The sequence below is a fragment of the Peromyscus californicus genome, unplaced genomic scaffold (genome assembly GCF_007827085.1).
Source record: "Peromyscus californicus insignis strain IS unplaced genomic scaffold, ASM782708v3 Scaffold_6__1_contigs__length_162567912, whole genome shotgun sequence".
NCBI lineage: Eukaryota > Metazoa > Chordata > Mammalia > Rodentia > Cricetidae > Peromyscus > Peromyscus californicus.
In genome coordinates this window covers 1,685,861-1,711,793 of record NW_026294584.1, presented here as the reverse complement: position 1 = coordinate 1,711,793, position 25,933 = coordinate 1,685,861, and the positions used below count along the sequence as shown (strand labels likewise).

The 25,933-nt window shown below is 41.2% G+C and overlaps 1 long non-coding RNA gene across 1 annotated transcript in view; it reads left to right on the top strand.

The window, feature by feature from the left end:
* Positions 1-17,152, top strand: part of LOC128098583 (uncharacterized) — a 40,664-nt gene extending 23,512 nt beyond the window's left edge. The window contains exons 2-3 of the long non-coding RNA XR_008214292.1: positions 14,572-14,800; positions 16,018-17,152. This is a non-coding gene — a long non-coding RNA (uncharacterized LOC128098583). The remainder of the gene's footprint in view (positions 1-14,571; positions 14,801-16,017) is intronic.
* Positions 17,153-25,933: the final 8,781 nt, after the last annotated feature.

Genomic DNA, 25,933 nt, shown 5'->3' with positions numbered 1-25,933 from the left:
TTTTGATACAGCTAATGAGCCTTCCCCTTATCAGTCTCAACCTACAAACCCTTCTCCTCTAACCTCTCAGTTTCTTGTTTCTCTGTCCTCAATGACAGGCCACCCAAATCAACTCTCCCTGGCACCAACTTTCAGCCCACTGGCAGCCTTTAGTCCTCCTGCTACTCACTCCTGCTCTATCTACCATGGGGCTACCTTTACCTCTCACTACCTGTCCTTAGCTGATCATAGTTCTCCTTTTGTGGGAGATTGCTGGGGTAGATAGCTTGGTCATCATACATGTCCCTTTCTGATAAAATAAAAAGTAGATTGGAGTCCTACACTGCTAATTCTTCCCCCTTTATTAAAGAATTCCAATACATTACTCAATCTTCTAACTTTACTGTGCATGATGTTTATATGATTCTCACCAACAATCTCACTGAGGAGCTCAGATGAATCTGGGACCAAGATAGGGTGCATGCAGATGAAATCCTCCAAACTAATGCCACCTGCCCAGATGGGACTGAGGCAGTCCCCTGACTGGGACCCTGAAAGGAATTAAAATACCCCAGGAGTCACCCTTGCTAGGGATCAATTTATAACTTGCCCCACCTGGCCAGTCTCTACAAGGGCAGCCTTAAAACAGTAAATTACAAAAAAGATCCAAGAGGTCACCCAGGATAAAGATGAATACCTGTCTCAATTCCTAGACTGCCTTAGAAAGATCCTCTTGCAATACAACAGTCTGGGTCCTGGAACCCCAGATGGGAAGTAACTCCTTCTGACATACTTCTCCTCCAAGAGTTTCCCTTATATTAGGGCCAAACTTAAAAGTCTAGAGAAAGGACCCCTGACTTCACAGGCAGAAAAGTCTTAGTAATGGCCTTTAAGGAGTTCCATGAGAGAGATGAAAAAGTCTGAAAACAAAAATACCAGATGTAGTGGGTACCTGTTCTATCCATGACCTTGAAGCATTACCCCTAGAGATGCAGCAGGTGATTTCTCCACCTGCCTATGACCTTGAAGTACATGCCCCTGGGGCATGGCCTTTCAGTGACCCTTAAGACCTGAAATGCATGTAGATATCTGTACTCTCTTTGCTCCATCGTGGGACTTGGATTCGAGGCTGATCCAGGCAGCGTTCCAGAACCTGTATCAACTCTGTTCTGTACAGTGAGTTCTTCCCCTTAATAAATCCTTTGCCCTTTAAACAGACTCCATGGATTTCTCATTATATCTGAGGGGGGGCATGAACCCACCACCTGAGGTTAAGAGTCTCATGTTGTCAAATTTTATTTCTTTCCATGCTTGTCCTTGCTTTCTGGGAATCCTTTCTCTATTCAGCATAAATCCAAACTTTCCATTTTGATATTAGTAAAGTTCAAGTTTTCCATAGTGAGAAATGTCTTTCCAATAGCAATTTCTGAAGTCTCCAGAAGGAAGATGGGCCCCCACAACAACAACTCTACCCAGTCTAGAATGAAGCCATTGTACCTAAGAACATTACTCAATGATGAACTTTTGAGTGAAAACTCTCCAGGACAGTTCCAAGAGATGGTCCATTATACTACATTTCTAGCTAGAATCTCAGACAACCTTACTCATTACTCTGAGACTGGCTGCAGACTCTGCAGCTAGCCCTATTGAGACCTAACTATTTAAGCTTTCTTACAGGACCCCACAGAGATACCATCGCCTCTAAACAGCAAGAAGCAATTCTAAGAAAATGATGCCCCCACTCCCAAAGTTTTCATTTTTCTCAGGGTTATGATAAGTGGTTATAGGGTTGGGGATGGAACAATAAAATTTAGACCTTCTATTCTCCTTAAGAAAAGAAAAAAGGGAATGGATAGGTATAGGATATTAAGGTTGATTATTGTATTTACTAGTAAACTGACTTAATAAAATATCAGCCTTAGATAATTTGCAATGATATGGATTTTTACATATTGATACTAATGTAAGCTATTTTTATATTCCTATTATAATAATTTGTATATTGACACAAATACAAAACTATAATTATCATATTGCACATATTTTCCTATTCCTGACTGAAATATTGTGCATATTGATACAAATGAAAAATTATATTTGTCATACTGTAGATATGTTCTACCTCTGTTTAGGATATTTTATATATTGATACATATTAAAAATATTGTTGTCATATTGCATATTACACTATACATTTCAACCTCTGTTTAAGATATTTTGTATATCAGATGTAGTGGGTATCAATTCTGTTCTGTACAGTGATTTTTTTCCCCCTTAATAAATCCTTTGCTCTTTAAACAGACTCCGTGGGTTTCTTGTTATAACCAGATGCAAGTGAAGGCCTTTTTACTGTCCATAGCAACTTCCCAGGCTCCCTGACCTCCCAAAGCCAGAGAACCTCCAGGTCCCTGCTTCAATGCAGTCAGGAGGGTCATTGGGCACAGGTCTGTCTGACTCTCAAAAACCATTTCAATCATGCACACAGTGCCATTGAGAGGGACATTGGGTGACTGACTGTCCTCATGTCCCTCAGGGTATGGGGACATCAGGCCAAGATTACCCTTCAGTCAGTCCCCTAGGTCTGGCCATAGATGTCTTAGGGGTCCTGAGCTTCCTTGGCCCAACCACTGCCATCTCTGACAGGGAGCTTCAGGTAGTCATCACAGTTTCAGGGTGATTCATCTCCTTCCTTCTGGATGCCAGAGCCATTTTTTTGGTCCTAACAGAGTTTTAGGACCCTCTTGATCTTCTATTGTCAGAAATGACTAGGCGGAAGTGACTAGGTCCCACTGGCCATGTGCAACCATGCCCAACCATGGGGGCATGTTGTGAATTCACATCAGTACCCAACCCCTATACTATCCTCTCCATCATCTCCTCAGAGACCTCCCATTTCTTTGTCCTAGACCTCAAGGATACCTTCTTTTTCATTCCTTCCAATCCCCAGTTGCAAAATATCTTTGCCTTTACTTGGACTGACCTGGATACTCACCTTTCTACCCAACTCACTTGGACCATCATCCCCCAGGGATTGTTGGACAGCCTGCATCTATTTGGCTAGACCCTGGCCTCTGACTTATTCTTGTTGCCTCTTCAGAAACCCAAGCTTATACAATAAATATGTAGACTACCTTCTTCTTTGTAGTCTGTCCCTGCAAATTAGCCAGGCCAACACCTTTACTTTATTAAATTTTCTGTCTGGCCAGCAATATAGGTTCTTACTCGCCAAGGTCCATCTGTCTACCCCTCAGGTTACTTATTTGGGCTTAGGTATTTCTCCAATTCACAAGACCATTACCCTAGATAGAAAAACACTTAATTCAGTCTCTCATAGTCCCTACCACCAAGACAAACATCTATCATTCCTAGGGATGGCTGGCTCCTCACACTCTTGGATTCCTTTTTTCTCTTTTCTCATCTACCTCGTTATGAAGCAGCCTTTGTTCCCCTGCCCCACAAAACCCTCCTTGCACCCATTACTAAGACTTTTTGTAATTTCAACAGGCTCTTCTCCAGTTCCCAGTCTAACACCTTCCAGATTTGACTGGCCCCTTCTCACTCTATGTCACAGAGGAGGGATATGCTCTTCAGGTCTTGGGTCACCAACTGAGACTTTGTATCCATTGAATGCTTATGGAAAAAAAAATTAGACCATACTATCTGAAGATGGGCATCTTGCCTGTGTGCTCTGGCCACAGCTGAGCTTTTTATATGCAAATCAAAGAAGTTGATCTTTGGGTCACATATTACTGTCATCTCTCCTTACCACCTGTCTCGACTTCTAACATACAAGGGTCTCCAAATGCTACCCCATTCATAACTTGTACCAAATTTTTCTCTGTTTGCCATTTAGCTTTTTATTAAGCCAATCATAGTGACATATCTTTACACAGTGTAATCAAATACCTCACAACATTCACCCTTTTTGTCAAAATAAAAAGGAAAAGATTTTAACTCTAACATAGTAAAGCTATGTATAATAAGAATAATTATCAGATAGCAATTATATTTACAATATCCAGTCCATTTATATTTGGCAAATTTGGAGAAATTACTCTATTATCTAACTTATCTTGATGAGTTCAAAGTTTTATACTTAAACCACTTTCTATCATAACTTGGATTACGATCCTAAAAATATCTTTTTAGACCTCAAAACATTTTTTTAGATTAAAGGATTTAATCTTTTATGTCTTTCAACCTTATACATTTTATGAGTTTCTTTTTTGTGAGTTTCTTTTTTAAATTTGGTAGCAAAGAAAACTGTAACTATAACTATCTCATCTTCAACTCCATTAGAGATCCAAGAAGAAAAAATATTACTTGAGTAAACAGGAAGTATAGAGCAAACAACTTCCAAAACTAGAGAAATGACAGAAACATCCAGCTGCAGGTGGGGACATCCAGGGACAGGCACCCACTCTGCAAAGTTAGGACACCCATGTTTATTCTATAGGCCTAGAATATCTGACAAGTTTTTTTGTTTTTGTGAAACAGGAAATTTGAAGGACTATCCTGCCTTATCCTGGCAAAGTTTAACAGTCACCCTTTTTTGTGTCCTGCTTGTCCAGTTTGGACCACATACTCTCAGCAGTCAAGGCAAGAGCAGTTTCTTGCCCAAATGGCTAACTTTGCCACAAATGAAAGTAAATTCCATATGGAGGTTCTTTGATACCCATTATCTTTTTTTTTTTTAAATAAATTGGTGCTGCCAGGAGCAGATGTGTCTTACTGTCATGAAAAGCCTTACGTTATCAAAACATTTAAAATGCGTATTCTGTAGGTCATTGAAATGTTTGAAGAGCATCTGTCTATCTAAAATATGTTTCTGTATGATCTTGAAAACATACCTATCATGACAACAAGTTTGTTATAGATGACTAACTACTAACCTGTGTTTCTTAATTGTCCTAAATGGTTTATAATAATAGCTTTTATGGACTGGAACTTCAATAACATTTTGAGCTTCATAGGTACATGACCTTAAACAAGAATAGAAACATATATACAGTATAGCAAAAATGATCTTAAATTTGTATAAGTATACAAAAATATCTTAAACAAGACTAGAAACATATATAGTATAACCAAAATAACCTTAAATTTATGTCAATATACAAAAATCCATACAAATGTAAAATATTTGAGACTAGTAGTTGCTTTTTGTAGTTTAAAAGTAAATTCAATAATCTGTCCTTTTATCCTATCATTCCTATAGCCTCCCCCTTTTCTATTCAGAAAGAGATCCTCAAATCTAATCTCCTTTTTTCAGCTTTTTTTCCTGACCATTACCAATAACAACTTGTAACAATCCCCCAAATGATGACAAACATTCATAACCCACCAAATGACACAAAACTACCCACCCCACCTCTTGGAAATGTGGGTGTCATGTTCTCTATACTGCTTCTTGTTGTCTGGGGGTGATCGCATCTTTCGGGGACCCTTAGAAAAATTAGGATAATGGTCAAGTCCTGGGAGAGTTAGCTGTATCATTTATTGTCCAGTCTCTGTGTAATGGGAAAGTGCAGGGCTTATCTGAAGTCCTGACTGGAGAAGTCTGTGAGGCTAGACCATCTCAGCCAGCAACCTTGAAGCTGTTCTGGATGCAGAATTTTGAGGAAACTGCAACAGAGGCATTCTGAGAGGCTGGATCACCTGAGCTACTTGTCTTTATTGGCATCTGGTCTTTTGTTTGGAAACACATAAACTTTTAAAGGTAACATATATGTCTGCATTAACACAAGTATGAAATGAGCAGTGTGCACAAGTCACCTAAAGATCATTTTTTGTTTTATGTTTGAGCACATAAAAGGCGTCTGTTAACTTTATAAGTTTGTTTATACTGTATAACCAAACTGTAATATAAATCTCTATCCATGCTGTATGAAAGGATGGCATATAATAATAAGTCATGAGGACTCTATACCCAACAAAATTTATCATATCTTATCCAGTCTCAGAGGTGTTCCCATGTCAAGGGATCAGCTTACATATCACTTTTCTTGTAGTCTTTCTTGGCTTTTTTTGATCATGTCCATAGCCACAATCTTCAGGAGGTATCCTCAGTCAAATCTGATCTTTATTAATTTTGAAGGAAACCATAGCTTTTTGTTTTCTGTAGAAACAAAACCACAACCTCTCCCCCATTGCAACACATTTTCAACTTCCATTCTGAAGCCAAAACATCCCTAAAGTATATAGGCTGGTTTAAGTCAGCAGTCCTTTCCATAAACCAAGTCACTTAGCAGCTGCTGTTCACTCATCACCATTTGAAAAAATTTAAAGTCAATAAAACAACATACAGATGCCCTGTGTATTTCCCATCTTTATGTGGCTTATTATATATATTTTTTACTTGGCTCTGTAAAGACTTTATTATTTTTAACTATTATTTTTCTGTGACTGCCTATACCCATTTTCTTTTTTTCTTCAACATCTAAGCATCTTTTTAAACACACTGTACCTTTTTAGAGGTTTTCTGTGTCTGTACCTGGCTTTACTAAGCACCTGCAGCATTTTCTGACCATGCGAGACAAATCTTAAACTGCTATGTCAGTTGCTGCATGGCTCAGCTTAGCACATGGGGTTGGTGCCTGGCTCCAGCCCACAGGCAGCAGCTGGTAGTCATATCTCTGTACACCAAGCCAACCAAGAGACCTTAGTCACCAGGAAGCTGCACCAGGAAGCCACATTTGACTCCATGTACCAAACTTCTTTCAGCTTTCTCAGGCCTGTATACATGGCTTTACATTGGACTGCACGTGTAATGAATCTTTCTCTGTCCCACCAGCCAGCTCCCAAATAATGACACAGAGATTTCTTATTAAGTATGAAAGCTCAGCCTCAGGTTAGATTTGTTTTTAACTAGCTCTTATAACTTAAATTAACCAATTTCTATTACTCTATGTGCTGCCATGTGGCTCATGGCTTTTACCTCTCCTTCTGCATGTCCTACTTCCTCTTTGTCTGGCTGGTGACTCCCCGTTTCTTCTTCCCAGAGCTCTCTCTGTCCAGAAATCCTGCCTATACCTTCTGCCTAACTATCGGCCACTTAGCTTTTTATTAAACCAATCATTGTGACATATCTTTACATAGTATAATCAAATATCTTGCAACAATGAATACTCTTTCTTTGGGTAGCATTGATAGAGGACACAACACTTACCTTCCAGCCATGCCCATCTCTTAACATTTTAAATTTCCTCCCCTGACCAATCCCAGGATACTCCCCACTTCACTCTTGCATTGAGACCCTATAAGAGCTACTACCTCATTCCATGTATAAACACTAGGGAGCACTGTTGGTTACGCTGTGGTGCTGCTCCTCATGGCTGGCCACCACCCGCGGCAGCCATGCCAGCGGAGGGAAGTGCTGGAGGAGAGTCACAAGCCATAGTTACCTTTTTAGAGCTGTATTGGGGGGGGAGAGAAAGAGAAGGAGGGGGAGGGGGGAGAGGGGGACCGACGGGAGGAAGGAGCGGAAAGGAGAGAGAGAGAGGGCACACAGAGGGCCCACCTGCTTTTTAGGCTAGGACATCTTCGAAGGCTGATGACGTAATTAAGGACGAAATCCTTACAAGCACTACCTCAGGCCACCAATACTTGGTACACAGACAGTAAGTAGCTCTTTTCTACATTAAGGAGTCTGACCATTGTCTCTGACCCTATGGTGGTTGAGACATAAGCCCTTCCAGCCTGTACCAGGAATCAACAGCCTGGATTAATAGCTCTTACTTGTGTCTTTCAACTAGCAATGGTTCAAAACAGACTCCAAGTGTGCTTTTCTTTTTCTTTTTTCCCCCAAGTGTGCTTTTTATACTCTCTTGTCACATTCAGCTGTTTGTAAGGAGTGTAGGCTACTAACAGCAAAAGCAGGGTCCATAACCAACTCAGACCATATTATGGCCCTGATAGAGGCTTTTCATCTTCCCACAGCCACAGAAATTATCCACTGCAAATTGCAACAAGCAGACAATTCCATTGTCTCCAAGGGATATAACTGAGTGGATGAGGCAGCCAGACCTGCTGCTCTGGGGACATGACAAAGGACATCCAAACTTTATAGCCCACATCTACACTATCATCCCCAAACACTCTGCACCAGCTCTTTCACCCTAGTAGCCAAGCTTTGTCTCACTTATTAAAACCTATTTCCACCCCATTCCTGAGAATCTGTCTTTTATAAAATCTATCATTGTTTCTTGTAAAATGTGTCAAACTTCTAATGCCATCTCCTGGCATCAGAGCCCCACCCATCCCTCTCTGGGTCAGATTGGCAGCTCAACTTCACCCACATACCCACAGTTAGACAATTTCAGATACCTTTTGGTCCTGGGGAACACATTCTTAGGATAAGTAGAAGTTTTCCCCACCACCAACAAAAGATCACAGTCTCTGGTCTCCTTTTTAGGAAAAACATCCCCTGCTTCAGAGTTCCAGTTTCCCTTCAATCAGATAATGGCCCTGGATTTACTTCTCAAATCTCTCAAACTTTAAGTAAACTCTCAATGTCCTGTGACATTTCTATGTCCCCTATCATCTTCATTCCTCAGGCAAGGACAAATGAACCAATCACTCTCTCAAAAACATTATTATCAAACTCGCACAAGAGCTTCATACTGATTGGACAAAATTTCTGTCTTTGGCTCTTTTACTACTAAGAACCTATTAAAGACTATTAGGGTCCAGCCTCTAATAGTCTTTTCACAGGGTTCCAAAAGAGATGCTACCAGTGGCAAGAAATAATCTGAGGGATTGACTCTAAGTACACCTAACTCTCAGTCCATTCACTTTATTTTTCCAAGACCAAATTTGCCAGTTTTCTCAGGGAACCAGTCTTCATACACTTACAAGCAATGATTATTTTACAATACAATGCAAAACTTTCAAAATCCCCACAAGAGCAGTGATAGTCAGCTTCATTTGCAACCTAAAAGGGGAGTGAATAAAGGAGGTGGGGTCAATTAAGGACTGGAATCAGTTATATCAGAAAGGGGATTTATGTGCTCAAACTATATTCTTAGAAGTGGTTAGGTGTAATGTTCAGAGTTTACAAGTCATCAAGTCATGAATGTGCTCAAACTATAATCTTAGAAATGGTTAGGTAAAATGTTAAGAGTCACTAAAAGAAAACTAACTTTTTTTCCTATGTCACCGTTTTCTGGCAGGGTGGGGGACAAGTACTCGGTGGCTAGGTAGCCTGCATCACAGCTTGATACATCTGGAATGAAAAGGCCCTTTTGTTCTGAGCAAATTGTTCCAGGGGAAGTCTATAGTTGCTGCTTGGGCTGTGAGAGAAGGTGTGTGGGGGGGTGGTCTGAGTTTAATTTGCAAAAGAAACAAAGCTATGAACCTAATGTTCACCTGGCCTAGGTGGTATCTCTGTATGGATGTTTACCTTAATTCAGGAGACTAGCAGGTGGTCTGTAATGCTTATTCTGTCCTTGGATGTCCTTGTAATGCCATTTGTCCTTGGATGCTTTTGTCCAGAGCTAGCCCTGGCCTTGGATGCTTGCTAAAGGAGATAGTTGCAGAAGGCAGACATCTGATTATAATGCTAAAAAGAAGAATCAAAAAGCCTGGAAGAAGGAAACCTTGCCTGTGTGACTGTTATCTAAATACCTTAATTGTATATGGAAAAACTATGCCGAAAGAATGATCAATCCACACTGTTTAGAAGTTCTTAGGAAAAAGAATCAATTGGGGAAGCTATAATAGTACACATAAAATTCATAGCAGAAAACAGCTGATATATTAAAAAGCCAAATAACATCACTACTCATTGAGCCTTAGCTTCCTCTGGAAAAAGTCTTGACTTTCCCAGTAGCTTTGCCATAGTCAGCTGAATTCCTATTTCATATTACTACTGTCTGTAGCAAGAACCCTCACAAGGAAACCTTTCCTCATTAACCCCTTTTTGAAATCATGTATGGATGGCCAGTTCTGCCTCCTGGTCTCATGTCTCAGCTGTCACCACACCATGATCACCTTCTTACCCCTTGTTATGCTATCTCCACTCTCTTCTTTGGAACTTCAGCCCCATCCTAGACACCCTTTCCTCCTCAATCAACATCAGGGCCTTGGTCCTCCTCTCTCCTCCCAGTCACAGCCCCCCTCCTCTTTCTTCTAAATGGACAGGCCCCTTCAGGGTCATCCTTACTACCAATTGCCACTAAGCTTGATGTTTTCCCCCACTGGATTTGTCTTTCTCATCTCAAACCCTTTATACCATTGTCCCAAGATAATCTTCTTTTCTACATTTCAACCCCAACAAGACCTCACTCCCTTAAATTTCAGAAGATAACAAGGTGGACCAGTTTGCCTGCAGTTTCAAAAGAATGAAGTCTCACACATCTGTTGAGACCTGACCCTATTGGGTCATGCCCTACCTTTCTTTCTGTCTCTTCCTCTTACTGCTGTTGGACCCTAATTATCAGAAGAGCCTCCATTTTGTCCCATTCTGCCATTCTGCCCTGAGCTGCAGCCCCAGAAACCTCTCACACAGGTGTAAACTGTTGCGGTAATGCCCATGCTACCACCACCCATTCACCATGTCCGAGTGAGGGGCTGTGCATCAAAAAACAGAGACAAGAGACAGCGGGTCATTTGCCTCAGCAGAATGCTGAATGTCATTTATTGAAGGAGGGAGGAAACCTTAAATACAGGCTTACAGCACAATGGGGAAACCCCAGAGTGCAAAAGTTCACTACCAATGTTCTACGTTCTTGCATCTAAGCTGTTTACACCAAATGCAGAATACACGAACAAAGAACCTCCAGTGAGTGTTCAGGAAGAAGGAAACTGGCAGGGAATCAGCATAGGGAGGACATCTGGTCAAGGTCAGCAAGCAAGGCAACAGCTACCCAAAACAGGGGCCAGGGCCCTACAGTCAACTACAAACATTCTACCCACTTCTAATTGGTTGGCTCAGAGCTGGTCCAACCTTCCAAACTACAGAACTCCCTAACAGGCTGGAAGTGTGTCACCATGGAAAGTTCCCAACTGCTTCTCCCCATATTACATTATGATTGGATGGGACTTAGGAGCTGTCTCTCTGTGGTTTTCCCCTATAAAACTAGCTGCTGCCCCTACCTTGGGAACATGGTTTGGAGCCTGAACCTGGCTGCCTCCCTGATAAGTTTTTCTAAATAAATTTGGTTTGCTCCAACTCAGTCTTTTATGGTGGACTATTTACCAGATTCTTGGACCCTAACATTTGGGGCCTTATCTGGGCAGGATCTGAAGGTCCACAGGTTTGAGTCTCTGCCTAGGCTGTCTGCTCCTAGCCCCTGGGGCAATCACCAGAGGTAAACACTAGAGATTTTTGGGTGTGGTGGCTTTTTTTTTCTGGGACCCAAAAGAGGAGAAACTGGACACAGTATTGCTCCTGGGATGAGAGGGAGATGAGAGAAGTCTTGATCCTCTCTGGGGGACTCAGTCAAAGAGACGACTGAGCTGGGCCTCCAGGATCCCACTGGGGGAGTGTCTAAGTCATCTGAATGTTGTGCCCAGATCATGACCCCCAGAGAGACCACCAAAGACGAGCATGCCGAAATGCAAAAGCAAGGTTTAATTCTGGATATCCAAAAGCAATACAAGCCTAGGCAGGGACTTCGTCCAATATATCCAATGCAGTGGAGGCTGGAGGAAGTGCCTACCTGTCTGCAAGCTCAGTTTTTAAAGGCAAAAGCCCCAAGGTTACATCATTTAGAGGTGCTAGTATGGGTACAATTCTGATTGGTTCACTTCTAGGGGCTTTCTAGAAATCATGGCTTAATCTTACTTCTAAGGGAGTGGTTACCCGCCACCATTTTTCATTGGCTGCCCTCAGGTGGGGACACTCCTGCAGTCAGTTACCCTGGAAACCAGGGAGAGGACATTCCATAGTCCGGCAGTCATTACCTCGTGACTACCTTGTGACTCTGTACTTTTACACTTCCTGGTTTCTGGAATCTGAACTGACTGGTTTCAGTAACTAATGGCCTATTCCTAGAAGGAGAAATCTTAGGCCTTAGTTTTTTGGGTGAAAGCGTTTTGGTCTTATTTCTAAGATGGCTCATTTTGGTCTCACAATCTGGTCTCTGAGGCTAAGTCATCTGACCTCTAGTTCCTCCCAGCCAAGAGCGTTTGGCCATCTGTGTTCTGGGGACCATCCACTATTATTCTCCTCGATTATTTCAAGATCATGGGACAAACTCCATCTTTGGGCCCTAATTCTCCCCTAGACCCTGTTTTACATCATTTTAAAGGCTTCAAGAAGGCTCAGGGATCAGGAGATTCTGTCTTTCCTGGAAAGTTCTGCATTCTGTCAGCTCAAGTGGCCAACACTCACAGTTGACTGGCTTCATGGGGGCATTTTCAACTTCGCTGTTTCTCTTGTAGTCCAAACCAAAGTCTTTGGCTGCCCAGGCCACCCTGACCAAATGCCTTCTGTTGTAGCCTGAGTGCTCCTCTTTGAACACTCCCCACCCCCCCCACAAATGGCTCCAGTCTCACAGTGGGGCCAATGCATAGGGAACATCTATCATGCCTCCCTCAGAAGAGGAGCCCTTCACCCTTACTTATGTACCTCCACAAGAAAAGACAAACACAGAGGCTGCCTGGGCTCCCTCCCCCACTGGGGCTTCTAGGGTTCCCCCTCCTACTTCACCTTCCATTTACCCAAAAGCTGCTGTGGTTAAGGACAAGCCAGCATCCTTCCCCTCTCATCACCCCACCCCAATACCACTACAACACCATGGGAACTGCCTCCCTCTCTGAAATTACAGCTAGAAGAAGTAATAAAAGTTTTGTCTGTCTGTTTTGAATGCATGGATGTGGCCACTGAATTTGTGTTTTTGACTGGTCTAGAATGTATGAGTTTACTGTGTTCTGTGTGTCTTGGCTACAGCTTATCTGTTACTGTTACAGCCAGCTACCAGGGCTCAGAATTTATCTCTGGGTGCTCTGGTCATTGGATCTGATGTAATAGGGATTCAAATGCCAATTCAATATGAATGATATTAAAATTGTTTTTTGCTATTCTTTTTTATTGTGGAGCTGGCTCTGGAATTGGGTTTCGGCTCACTATTTTTCAGACACAGACTTGCTTTTAAAGTCTCTTTTGTCCATGTCCAGGGTCAAAAATTGGTGGGCAGGAAGAACAAAGTATAAGTTTACTGGATATGGTTAAAAATCTATAATATTCACAACAAAAATGTTAAATCAAAACTTAAACACAGGGTTAATAATCAAAGGTCCATAGGCAATCTTAAAACAAAGACCCAATTCATCAGTATTGATAGTTCCAAGCAAGTATTCAAATATACTAACCTTGTTTTTTAACCTCATTAGTTCCGCTTCAACTTTCCTTAACTGAAAAATGTCAACCCAAATGTGGTTTTTAGGCTTAAAGGCTCACCCTGAGAAAGACTCCAGACAGCACTGGAATCCCAAACACCAAGTCAGTCACTGGTCAACTAAAATTAGGGTCCCAAATGTTAAGCAACAGAAACTGGAATATTCCTATCTTATGATGCAGTAAGATGGTGACCCTAAACAGTCTGGCAAGAGAACATGCAGCAGTTTTTCACCTATGGGCCATGACCTTTTGGGGAGAAAAAGACATTTTTACAGGAATATCCTAGGGTTGCCTGCATGTCAGATGTTTGAATTACAATTCATAACAATGCACCACAAAAAGTTGAAAACCATTTGTTTAAAGGTTTCTGTCTAACCCCCTTGTTTTTGCTAGCACTGTTAGGCTGTAGTTATTTTCATAAACTGAGTCATACAGGGAACTTTTGTATTGTATTCTAAAATGGTATAATATATAAGGATCAGGAATGTTCCCAGTCTCCTTATGGACTATGTTTATGAATTAAAAATCTTATCTTGAGCTGGGCAGCAGTAGCACACACCTTTAATCCCAGCACTTGGGAGGCAGAACCAAAGCCAGCATGGTCTACAGAGTGAGATCCAGGACAGGCACCAAAACTACACAGAGAAACCCTGTCTCAAAAAACCAAAAAAAAAAAAAATCTTATCTTGATACGAATAGTCAGTCACCTGCTGTGGGATGTCCTGTATGCTGTAAATATGTGTTGCTATGATTGATTGATAAATAAAATGCTGATTGGCCAGTAGCCAGGCAGGAAGAATAATGTAGGTGGGACAAGGAGGAGGAGAATTCTGGGAAGAGGAAGGCTGAGTCAGGAGAGGCTGCTAGCTGTCACCATGACAAGCAACATGTGCAGATGCCAGTGAGCCACAAGCCACGCGGCAAGGTATAGATTAATAGAAATGGGTTAATTTAAGATATAAGAACTAGATAGCAAGAAGCCTGAGCCATTTGGCCAAACAGTTTAAATAATATAAGCGTCTGTGTGTTTATTTGAGTCTGAGTGGTTGCTGTCCCTAGTGGGACTGGAAATAACTCCAGCTACAGTCACCTCATAAAGGATCAAATTCTTTGATATGTTCAGATGAGCTTCTTATATATGTTTTCAGGGTGTTTAGAACTACACTTAATAGATAATGGTCCTCAGATGATTCAGAGATCTGAGAATATGACATTTAAAACATTTAGTGAAAAAAAGCTTCTCATGACAGACAGACATGCTGGCTCCTGGAAGCACCCCTATCTCCTCTAAAGAAGATGATGGGCACAGAAGAACCTCCACTTAGAGCTTGCTTTAAGTATGGCAAGGCTGACCACTGGACCAAAGAAAAGCAAAAACAAAAACAAAACTCTGTTCAACTCCACTATGCCAAGATCCCGTCCAGACCATGGACATTCAGGATACTGGAGAAATTGATTACCCTGCTTTGCCTAGACAAGGTAAGTCAGTCCCTTCAAGTTCTTGCTCCACAGGAAAAGCTGTCAGATCTTCTGTACCTAATAGCCAAAGACTGATGCTGTCCTCAGACCTCTGCTCAATGACCATGGAGGAATCTGGGGTGGCTATCTAGGTAGCCAGTAGGTCTCTGTCATTTTGGTTGGTCATTTTTTCAGGTCTCTGATGATGTTTGATGACTAGGCTAATGACAGCTTTGTCAGTTTAACAGCTCATTCTCCCAAGGCTGCAGCCACCTTGTTAGCTCATTAGTCAGTTCATTATTAGTTAAAGCTATTAGGTTTCTTGTTTTAAAAGGGACAGACAGGTTTGCCTTGTTCACAGACTTCCTGTTAGAGGATAAGCAGGTTTCAGGTATAACTTTCTCTTAAGAGAACATGCTTTACAATGACTGTTCTCTAATGACTACTTATGTCTCTGGTAAATGATTCAAGTCCATAGTCTCTGTGCTGATGTTCCAAAAAAAAATGTTCTAAGATATATAAAGGTCTGAGGATGTAAAAACTTAAACAAATTCTGAGGGTCAAAAAAATTCACACTTTTTAACTCAAAGTCATAGCCTTTGCTGTAACTCCAGATGTAAATCTGTTCCAGCTGTTTTACAGACACTTGTTAGCTGCTTTTTCTATAATGTGAATTTTCTGTGGAATAATCCTTTTGTACACTGTGAAGATTTGTCACTTGGATTGGTTTAATAAAAAGCTGATTGGCTGATAGCCAGGCAGGAATTATAGGGGGACAATCAAACTAGAAGGATGATGGGAAGGAGAAGGACAGAGTCAGAGGAGATGTCAGCCAGCCTCTGAGGAAGCAGGGTGTGTAAAAAATGAGGTGACAAGCCATGAGACACATGGTAAAACATAGATAAGAAATATAGGTTAATTTAAATGTAAGAGCCAGTTAGTAACAATCCTGAGCAATTGGCTGAGCATTTATAATTCATATTAAGTCTCCAAGTCAGTTATTTGGGAAGTGGCTGCTGGTTATTTGGCAGCAGGTGGTTGGGACAGGAAAACTCTGCCTATATGAATTTATAATGCTAATATATCTACAACTTTTATCTCCTTTGATAAACTAAAATTCATGTAAGATTCAAGGAATCAAAGTCATAGGCTTGGATCCACCTGTCACAGGTCAAATGAATAAAGTTCTGAATGTAATGTTTTTCTTTAAGTTCTTCAATTTTAACCTCTGTCCCTAGTCTATATCTCAGCAGATTTCCACTTGGTTGACTGACACACTACCCAGGCAGCACCTGCAAACTACAAGCTGCTGAGCTCCAGACTTGCTGAAAGCTGATGTGATTGCTCCCTCCCTGTCCCTTCACCTGGGTCAGCTAACCAGATGCTTCTGAAAAATGCCCCATTGCCCAGCCTTTGACTCACTTTTCAGCTTTCTTGGACTCTGACAATCGACACCCCAATTCAGCTGGAAGCAGCTACAGAAGAGAGTACACCATCCCTGCCCACATATCATGCTGAAAAAGGTTTTAATCAAAAGGAAACTCCCTGACATAAAGGACAAAATGGTTACTTTTAATGCCAATTGATAATAGGAATGGTGGGAAACAACAACAACAAAAAATTGACCAGGCGGTGGTGACGCACGCCTTTAATCCCAGCACTCGGAAGGCAGAGGCTGGTGGATATCTGTGAGTTCGAGGCCAGCCTGGTCTACAAAGCAAGTTCCAGGAAAGGCACAAAGCTGCACAGAGAAACCCTGTCTCACCCCCCCCCCCCAAAAAAAAAGGAATGGTGGAGCCTTTAGTTGCAATTTATTAATCAAGTTGTATGCACCCTGGCTGCTGAACTCTGTCTCCCACTTCATTCAAAGCAGGATCAATGCAGTTAAGTTCCTAGTCCTTTGGGCCCAATATGACCCCCCTGCAGGACCTAGACCTCTGACATCAATGATTTGTTGACCAACCAGAAGAGGAGGAGTTTTAGCTCTTAGTTATCAGCATTTTGTCCCAGTCTGCCATCCTGCCCTGAGCTGCTACCCATAATACCTGAGGCTAGACTGCAGCCCCTCAAATCCTTCACACAGGTATAGAGCACAACCATTCCACTCACTCCCTTCTGATTGGTTGGCCCAGAGCTGGTCCACACCACCAAACCACAGAACTCCCTGACAGGCTGAAAGTTTATCACCATGTAAAGTCCCCAACTACGTCTCCCCATATTACATTATGATTGGATGGGACTTGGGAGTTGTTTCTTTGAAGTTTTACCCTTTAAAACTGACTGCTGCCCCTCCCTTTGGGGTGCGGTTTGTAGCCTGAACTCTGCCACCTCCCTGATATCAGTTTTTCTAAATAAATCTTTGGTTTGCTCAAACTCGGTGTTTCGCATGGATTATTTCTGGACTCTCAGACTCTAACGCTCCCATCAGTGGCAGGGTTAATGCATGGAGCTTTGAGATTCAAGAAACTTATACTCAGCAATTTGTCCAAACCGCCCACATGGTAGGACCTGGAAATTGCTCACCAGCAGGTTGCCAAAAGGAGATACTATCCCTAAACCATATATATTGATTTCTAAGCCACCTGTCCCCTATGCTTGCTTTCTTCATGATCAAACTTGAGATTACTGTTGACATTGGCCAGAGAGTTGGGGAAGATGTCATTACTGGTCCTGTAGGAGACATAGTGCATACTCAGGAAGGTGTTCTACCTTTTATGCAGAGTGGGTGAGTTTTGCATCCTAATTAAGAACCCATGGCACCCCAGGTGGGAGATGGGGTCAGGGGTAAGTTTTACTGTAGCACCTGTACAGCTGTCCATCTGGCATGATCAAAATACAATGACCCATTCTCTCTACCATTAGGTATAGACAAGGTAGAAGAAGTGGTTCACTCTCCCTGAAGGTCCTCATGTCCCTAATATCACCTATCTTAGATGATATAAATCCCACCACTCTGTCTTCATGGTCATTTCATTTCTTGTTTCTGACCTTAAGCTCTGATTACCAATTACTAAACAACGCTCGGCCTGGCCAATGTAGAGAATGCTGTTTGTGGACTCCTCCTGGGTCAAACTTGCAACTACCCTTCATAGCTTCACTCATTGGACTACTAGATTCTCTCACCTTGTTGCTTATTAACTTCTCTGAGCCAGATACCACTGTCCCCCCTTTATTTCACCCCCCCCCTCTCTGTGGTACTGCAGACTGTTTAACTCCTCAGGGACACAGTTTATGGGCACACTGGATTCCTCAAACTGTAATAATGCCTTGACCCTGAGCCAGCCCTTATGTCCAAGTGTTCACAATGCCTACCTAGCTCCTCTATTGATGCCTACCCCCTGTGTGGTCTGGGACTTGTGCCCTGGCATTCATCTTCCTAAAATTAGGAGTAGTACCTGGCAAGGAACCCTTGCTGGTTCCCATCACAGGGCTTATAGTGGCACAGCATGACAGATGAGTGGTTCAGGTCTTACCCCTTCTTGTGGCCCTGGTAATAACCACTGACATTGCCATTAAGCCATGTGACTGATCATTGTGGAATGTTTAACTATGTAAAGATGTGTTACTTTGGTTTATACTTTGGAATATTACTTTAACTGTGTAAAGGTGTGTTACATTTGTTTCTGCTGCCTTTTTTTTTAACAATGTAAAGATGTTACTTCTGTTTATGCTGCATTTGTTTAATTATGAAAAGATGTGTTGCTGTTTCACTTTGCCTGCCTAAGGTACCTGACTGGTCTAACAAAAAGCTGAGTGGACAATAACTAGGCAGGAGAGGGATAGGCAGGGCTGGCAGACAGAGAGAATAAATAGGAGGAGAAATCTCGGCTCAAGAGAAGAAGAGAGGAGAGAATGAAAGAGATGTCCAGGACCAGTAGCCAGGTAGCCTCCAGCCAGAGAGACAGAGAGATAACAGGAAAGTAAGATATAAAGAAAGAAAGGGAGAGAGCCCCAAGGCAAAATGAAAATGAAGAGAAACAAGTTAATTTAAATTAAAGAGAGCTAGCCAGAAACGAGCCTAAGCTAGGCCAAGTATTGATAACTAATGGAAATCTCTGTGTCATGATTTTGGAGCTGGTTGGTGGCCCAAAGGAAAAGCCTGGAAAAACTGACTACTTTCTAACTATCTATCATCAGTTTTCCTCCCAGTATCCAGGTCTCCAGTCGGTGTCTCAGACCATCCTTACCCTCCACGGCCAAATAGATTCACTGTCCACCATAGTGTTACAAAATTGGTGAGGATTAGATCGACTAACAGAGAAGGGTGGTATTTGCCTCTTCTTCAGGGAGGAATGCTGCTTTTATGTCAGGGATAGTAAAAGATAAGATTCAACAACTCTAGAAGAATCTTTAAAAACACAGGGAACAGCCTTTGGCCAGTGAATCTTTGACAGTCCAATATGGAATTGGATACTGCCTTCTTAACCTCCATTCTCTTCCTTTTCTTAATCTCACTAGACTTACCCTGCCTTATAAATTTCTTATCTAGATTTCTTCAATAAAAGATTCAAGTATTTCTAACCAGACTTTTAATCAGTTGCTATTACAGGATTACTGGCCCCAGCTACAAAGCCCAATTATAGAAGGTCAAGTTCACTCCAAGGACTTTGACACCCCCAATCAGGAAGAAGTGGTCTAAGGTAATGCTTCCCACTTTCCCAGCCACTGACTGTTTAATATTAATTTTTTAAAAAAGGGGAGAAATGTAGAGTAAAAAGTCTGAGCCTATTTCTTTGTTTGAAAACCTGCTAAAACCCACCAATTCCTGAGCACAAAAAACCACCAGTCTCTTGAGTTTGAAATTCCACCAATCCCTGGGCTTGGCATGAAATCCCACCAATTCTCACCCTGGAAATCTCCACCCTAGAAAACTCCACCCCCAAGAAACCCTATATAAGTCTGTCTCCTGCTCAGTTCCCTGGTGCTTCTCATCTAAGCAGAGGCAACTACCCTCTTTGACTCTCCCACTAAATCTCTTATGTGGGGTTTGTTCTATGGTGTGACTCTGTGGTATTGCTTGACTCCCTACTGCAAGGTTACCTTTCCCTTCAGAGTTGTAACACTTACACTAATAATGAATGCTTCTCCTACTGTGAGTATATGAGGAAAACATCTCTGCATAATCAAACTCTGTAAACAGGATCTGGCTCTTGCTTCTTTGAGGAGTGGGATGATGATTGTGTAACTCAGGTCTCTCTTTTTACACCTTTTACATGTGAGATTGACAGAATGCCTGAGTACAAAATTTCCTTCTTATTTGGGACACTAAGTGATGCTTCGCTTAACCCTTTTAAAAGTCAGAAACAAAATAAAGAAGTCTGCAAAAAGTCCCATGACTAAGCAAGTTAAAAAGATTCTGAAGAACATCTATTTAGTAATTTCTTCTGTTTACATTTATTTATCAATTATTTCTTGGGAACAGGATAGTGCAGACACTTCAGTATTTTGACCTTAGATTTCTGTTTATCAAGTTATCTTTTTGTCAGATGTAAGTAAAATTCTTTTTAAATTTTTTTAAATTGCATTTGCTTATTTATTGTGTGTGTGTGTGTGTGTGTGTGTGTGTGTGTGTGTGTGTGTGTGTGTGTGTATACAAGCATATAACACACAGTGCTTTGGGAGGTCAGAGGACAGCTTGTAGGAACTGGTTTCTTCCATCAACTGAGATCTGACATGGTGTCGGTCTTGGCAGCAAGTGATTTCAACCGCTGGCCTCATATGAAGGTAACATTCTTACATGACAAGCAGCCAAAGAGGTGGGAGTTTCTGAGGGCTCCACACTCTGCCAGTCATGCAGTTTAGCTATTATTTGATAATCCAACACCAGGAAGAGATTTGAAATGAAGAAAAAAAATCACACATTAGAAAGCTATTTAGAAGGCAGAAGTGACAGATTTATTTCTAGAGGAGGCAAGAATGATGTCCAAGATTCTGAGTGGAGCACTGAATGAGCAAACACCAGGCACTTTGGGGAGGACAGGCTTGGAAGCGTTCAGTTTCCGGCAGGCTGAATTTTAGGGACCTGGAAGACATTCAGATGGTAATGGTGCCTTGGCTAAATGGTTCTGGAGCTTAGGGAAAGTCATTTAAGCTCATTAACATTTAGGTGGTTGTTAAACTCACATAGGTTAACTCACTCAAGGAGATTGGATGCAAAGAGAAGTTAGAAAGACAGTGTGGGAATCAATGTAACAGTTAAGCTAAACCTGGGATTTCTGCCTTGAACCAGGCAGTCTGGTATATGGTGAGTGGCCACAAGTCAATAATGCTGTCTGATTCCAGTAGAAGTGAGTGGATAGCCTCTTGAAAGAAAAGCCTGCAAGATGGCTCAACAGGTAGGCATTTGCTGTGTAAGCCTCATGATGCAAATTCCATCCCCAGAATTCACACATCATGAGCATACATACAATTATAAAGTTTTTTAAAAAATTAAAACCATCTGACAAAGACTCAATAGATTAAGGTCAACCATTTTCAGAGCCTGCTGTTGCAACATATATTGTTAGACTGGCCAGTGCGGTCGGGCAGGCACACCCTCCCAGTTTCTCAGCTAGAGAAGGTAACTTCTCAACCTGAGGCTGTACATTTGCAGCAGCTGGTCAAGAAGTAAAATCCCTCAGCCGAGCAGAGACTGTTGGCGACAGTAGTGAGTTCCAGGCCCTGGGCTGAATTCCTTGGATGTTTCCAGGCTGCCACAGCTGTAGCAAAGAGAAAGAAAGCATGAAAAGATTGAGAGACATCTATGAGCAGATCCACAAGTGTTGCTGGACTGGTGAGATAAGAAAGACAAAAGCCAGGGTTTTTTTGTTTGTTTGTTTTTGTTTTTGTTTTCGAGACAGGGTTTCTCTGTGTAGTTTTGGTGCTGGTCCTGGATCTCGCTCTGTAGACCAAACTCGAGGAAAAACCTGCAACCTTTTGGAAGGGAAGAAAGACATGAGAAAGACCTTTATAGAGGAGGTCAAGGAGACCGAGAGATTTTATTCCCTTTAGGATTAGGGCACATTTGTTCTGGCCTCCCAAGGAATTGCCTCCTAGTCCCGGAAGATGACAGTAACCCCCTGAGCTTTAGTACTGTTTCGCAAACCAGAGTCAGCAAGCAGCCCGAGGACCCAGATCTTGCTCAGCTCTGTTTAGATTAGAGAAAGACAAGGCTGGGGCCTGGTTACCTGCCCTCCTCACTCTCCATCTCTAAGATTCATCTCTCTTCCTCCAGGTAATACTAACTCCACTAGCGGATTTAGTTTGGAGTCATTGGCTGAACAGTGTGACAGCTCACCGTGGTTCCTTGATAATGGCTTTTAGAATGCAGGATCAAGTCTTGATGAAATGCAGTGTGAGATGTGAAGGAGTCGTCAGAAACTGGCCCTTGGCCACTGTTCCCATCAGCAGTTTCTGTCACCTGGGAAAGAGGACGTCAGCTTGAGGGACTGGGGCAGGGGAGGTGGCCTCGCAGCTGTACTTTTCCGTCTCTAGATGTCGCTCTTGGAATCAAAATACCAATTCCTGGATCCAGGAAGTGTTCCTTACTCCAAGCCAAGGCGGTAGAAGCTCGCCTGGGGAGGAGAGAATCCTAAACACAAATGACTGCTTTCTTTCTTCCTAAGTCAGATATGTGACAAGAAAGATTAGCGAGTGGGAATGCAGCACAGTAATTAGCTGTGACTCTGAGAAGTCTGTTTCTCTCATCTGTCCCAGTTTGACCCGGAGCTAACTCCAACTTGAGAGGAGAGGCTATGACTTCGGGACCAAGAGCATCCAAAGAATTAAGCTTCTCAGAAAGCATCTGTAAACAGCCAGCACGTGAATTAGCATCTCCTGAGCATTAAACCGGTTGTTCACTGAGAAAATCTCAGGCTTGCCCTATGAAGAGGGGGGCGTCCCTTTACTCCAACATGTATGCCCCACAAGGCCTCAGGACATGCAGGTTTGACTTGTATAGGTCCCTCTACCGTTTATTCCTTAATCAGGCCATATGTTGTTGCAGAATTCACTATTACCTACATCACCACATTGCTGAATACAAACACAAAGGCAAGATCATCAAAGCAGGAAGAAAAAAAAATCAGACACCTTACATAAGCCACAAATAGGTTAGTAGATAGCCTCCTAAGCAATAACTACAGAGAGAAAATGCCCTAAGCAACCAGAAAAACTTCTTCTAAAAATGAGAGAAAAAAAATTATCTTTGATAAAAAGAAACTTGATTCTGTAGAAGTTGTACTTAAGAAACTTATCAGAAGAAATGTATGAAATGCAAGGGGCCATGTGAGGAAAAAAGGGGTAACATAATAAAAATGTCTGAAAAAATGCTAGTAATAGTAGAAGTAATGTCTAATTTGTTGGGGTTAAAAAGGACAGATTAAAACTTGGGACATGAATAACATGCAGGGTGGAAGCAAGTAAGCTGTTAGGAGTCTAAGTGAGTGTTTGAAAGTCTGTTTTCCATAGTGGAATAAAAGTTAAGATAACAACTTAGACTTGGCATAGTTAAAAAAAAAATTTCTTGGTGTAGATAAAATCTCCTTTTTTGGGTAAACTTTCATAAGTAAAAAAGACAATGCAAATAGGAAACTTTAGAAATTTGTAAAGTGTAAATTGAAAATCTTTGTCATTTGCATTCAGCGTGTTGTTGTTGTTCAATGCTTATAAAGCACCGTGCATGCAACATAAATTTCTAACTGAAATAAGTTCAATTTGCTTTCTCACTCAGGAATAGTTATGGATTTTGTTCTGATTAGTACACATGTATCTAACTTGTTCTGTTTAACATCTGCACAGTATTTTATTTTTTAATGATAAAGTATTAGTATATTATTGATAATTTTATTATTGCTGCTGTTGTTTCTTAAAATGTTTACTTAACAAATAATGTTGTAATAAATATTCTAATACATATATTTGTGCCTTTTGTGCAATTATTCCTACAGGGTAGATTCTTAGAAATGTATCAGATAATATATACAATTTGAATTTTCATAGGTACAGATAAGTTTTTCTTCAAATCACAGTTTTACAGAAAACATGTATTGCCTTCATACCCCTCAACAATGAATGTTAAATATTCCTGGCTTTTTTCCATCTGATAAACAAAATGAATTTTAAAATTCATTATTTTAGATTATTAAGGAAGTACCTTCTTATAATTTTATTGGCTATTGACTTATTTTTTGTGAATTGGCTATGTATATCTTTTATTTATTTTTGTGTTTAGTCCTGTTGAGTTAATTTAATAAGTTTTTAAAGGTAGAATTCATATATTTGAAGTACATAATGGATAAATTTTGAATAGTATTTCTGAAGTTGCTAACATAATCTACATCATAACTCTCACTATCAACTGATGAAGACTGATTATGACTCTTCTTTATTGCACTCTCGTGTTCTGCTCCAGCTCAGTTACCATTGATCTGTTTCTGTTACTAAACATTGATTGCTAGAGTTTTATATAAATGGACTTGTACTTGTTTTATATAAGTGGACTTGGACTGTTTATAAAAATAGTGTCTTTTGATCTGGCCTTTTGCACTTAGCATAATTATTTTAAAATTCACCCATGTCACTGCTGATGAGAGAGAGGGCTCTTTCTATATTATTAATAAATATTACTCTTTTTCTGTTACATATAAATGCAAAGCTGTCCTTGGGATTCTGTCTGTATCGTTTTGTGGATTTGGAAGTAGATTTTTTTCATTGTCAGAGATTAATTTTTAAATTGTAATCTTTATTAATATTTTGCTTTATGACTTAAATTTATGACTATTTCATTCCAAAATTTAAAAATCAACAGCCTGAAGTTTCCTAGTTGTTTAAATTGAAGTTACATGGAGTCAGTTGGAAGGAGAACAAAAACCTATAGAATACTGGATCTCACTGTTTCCATGTCTTCATATCTCCCATCCTGCCCGGACTCCCCATCTGGACTAGAGGTAAGTGCCTGGGGTCATACCGGGGAGGCCTGCACCTAGTTCCCATCCCTGGGCACCAGTCATTCTGGGGAAGATCTGCCCAACTTGGCCCCAGGTTCTGGCCATCAGGTGGGCCCCAAGGGAAGGTTCCCCTTTTCCAAGACCCCTGGCAGACCCTGCAATCTCCACGCCCTGCCCCCTCACCCATCCGCCTGAGACCCCAGCCACTGCCTGAGACTCAGAGACCAGCCCCCAGCTCCCATCTGGCCCAGAGCTTCCATTTGGACCAGAGAAAGGCTTCCTGAATCTGTCAGCTCTGTCTGGACCAAGAGCGCTGATAAGACCAAGAACAAATCCACAAGGAGATGGGCAGACATCAAGGCAGAAGTACATACAACAAAATGAAGAGCAATACAGCATCACCAGAACCTAGCCCTCCTCCAACAGTTAGACCTGAACATCACAAAATGGAAGAAGCAGAAGAAAGCAACCTTATGAATAACATCATGAAGAGGCTAGACGCATATAAAGAAGAAATCAAAAATAAAATTGAGGAATGGACAAACATAAAAAGTGGGAAGAACACTATAAAAAACTAGAGGAAAGGACAAATAAAGCAGAAGAAAACAATAAATCCCCGAAAGAAAATCATGAAAAAGCAATGAAACAGATGAAGGAAACAGTCCAAGACCTGAAAGGGGAAATAGAAAAAATGAAGAAGACACAAACAGAGGGATGCTGGAAATAGAAAATCTGAGTAAACGAACAGGAACTTCAGATTCAAGTATAACCAACAGAATGCAAGAGATGGAAGAGAGGATCTCTGGCGTTGAAGATACGGTAGAAGAAATAGATTCATCAGTCAAAGAAAACACTAAAGCCAATAAAGTCATGACCCAAAATGTCCAAGAAATTTGGGACACCATGAAAAGACCAAACCTACGAATAATAGGGATAGAGGAAGGAGAAGAATACCAACTCAAGGGCACAGAAAATATATTCAACAAGATCATAGAAGAAAACTTTCCATGTCTTCATATCTCTGTCTTCCACTAATATATAATTTTTGATAAAAGTTTTTCCTTTTCATTTTTTATTCTATTTACATGAGTTATAAACCTAGGATAATTATTGAGAATAATTTTCCTGTATCTTTTTTTTAAACCAACTTACTAATTAGATTATGATGTACATTTTTATTGCTGCTCTGGATTTTATAGATATCAGCAATACTACACTTCAGTAACCA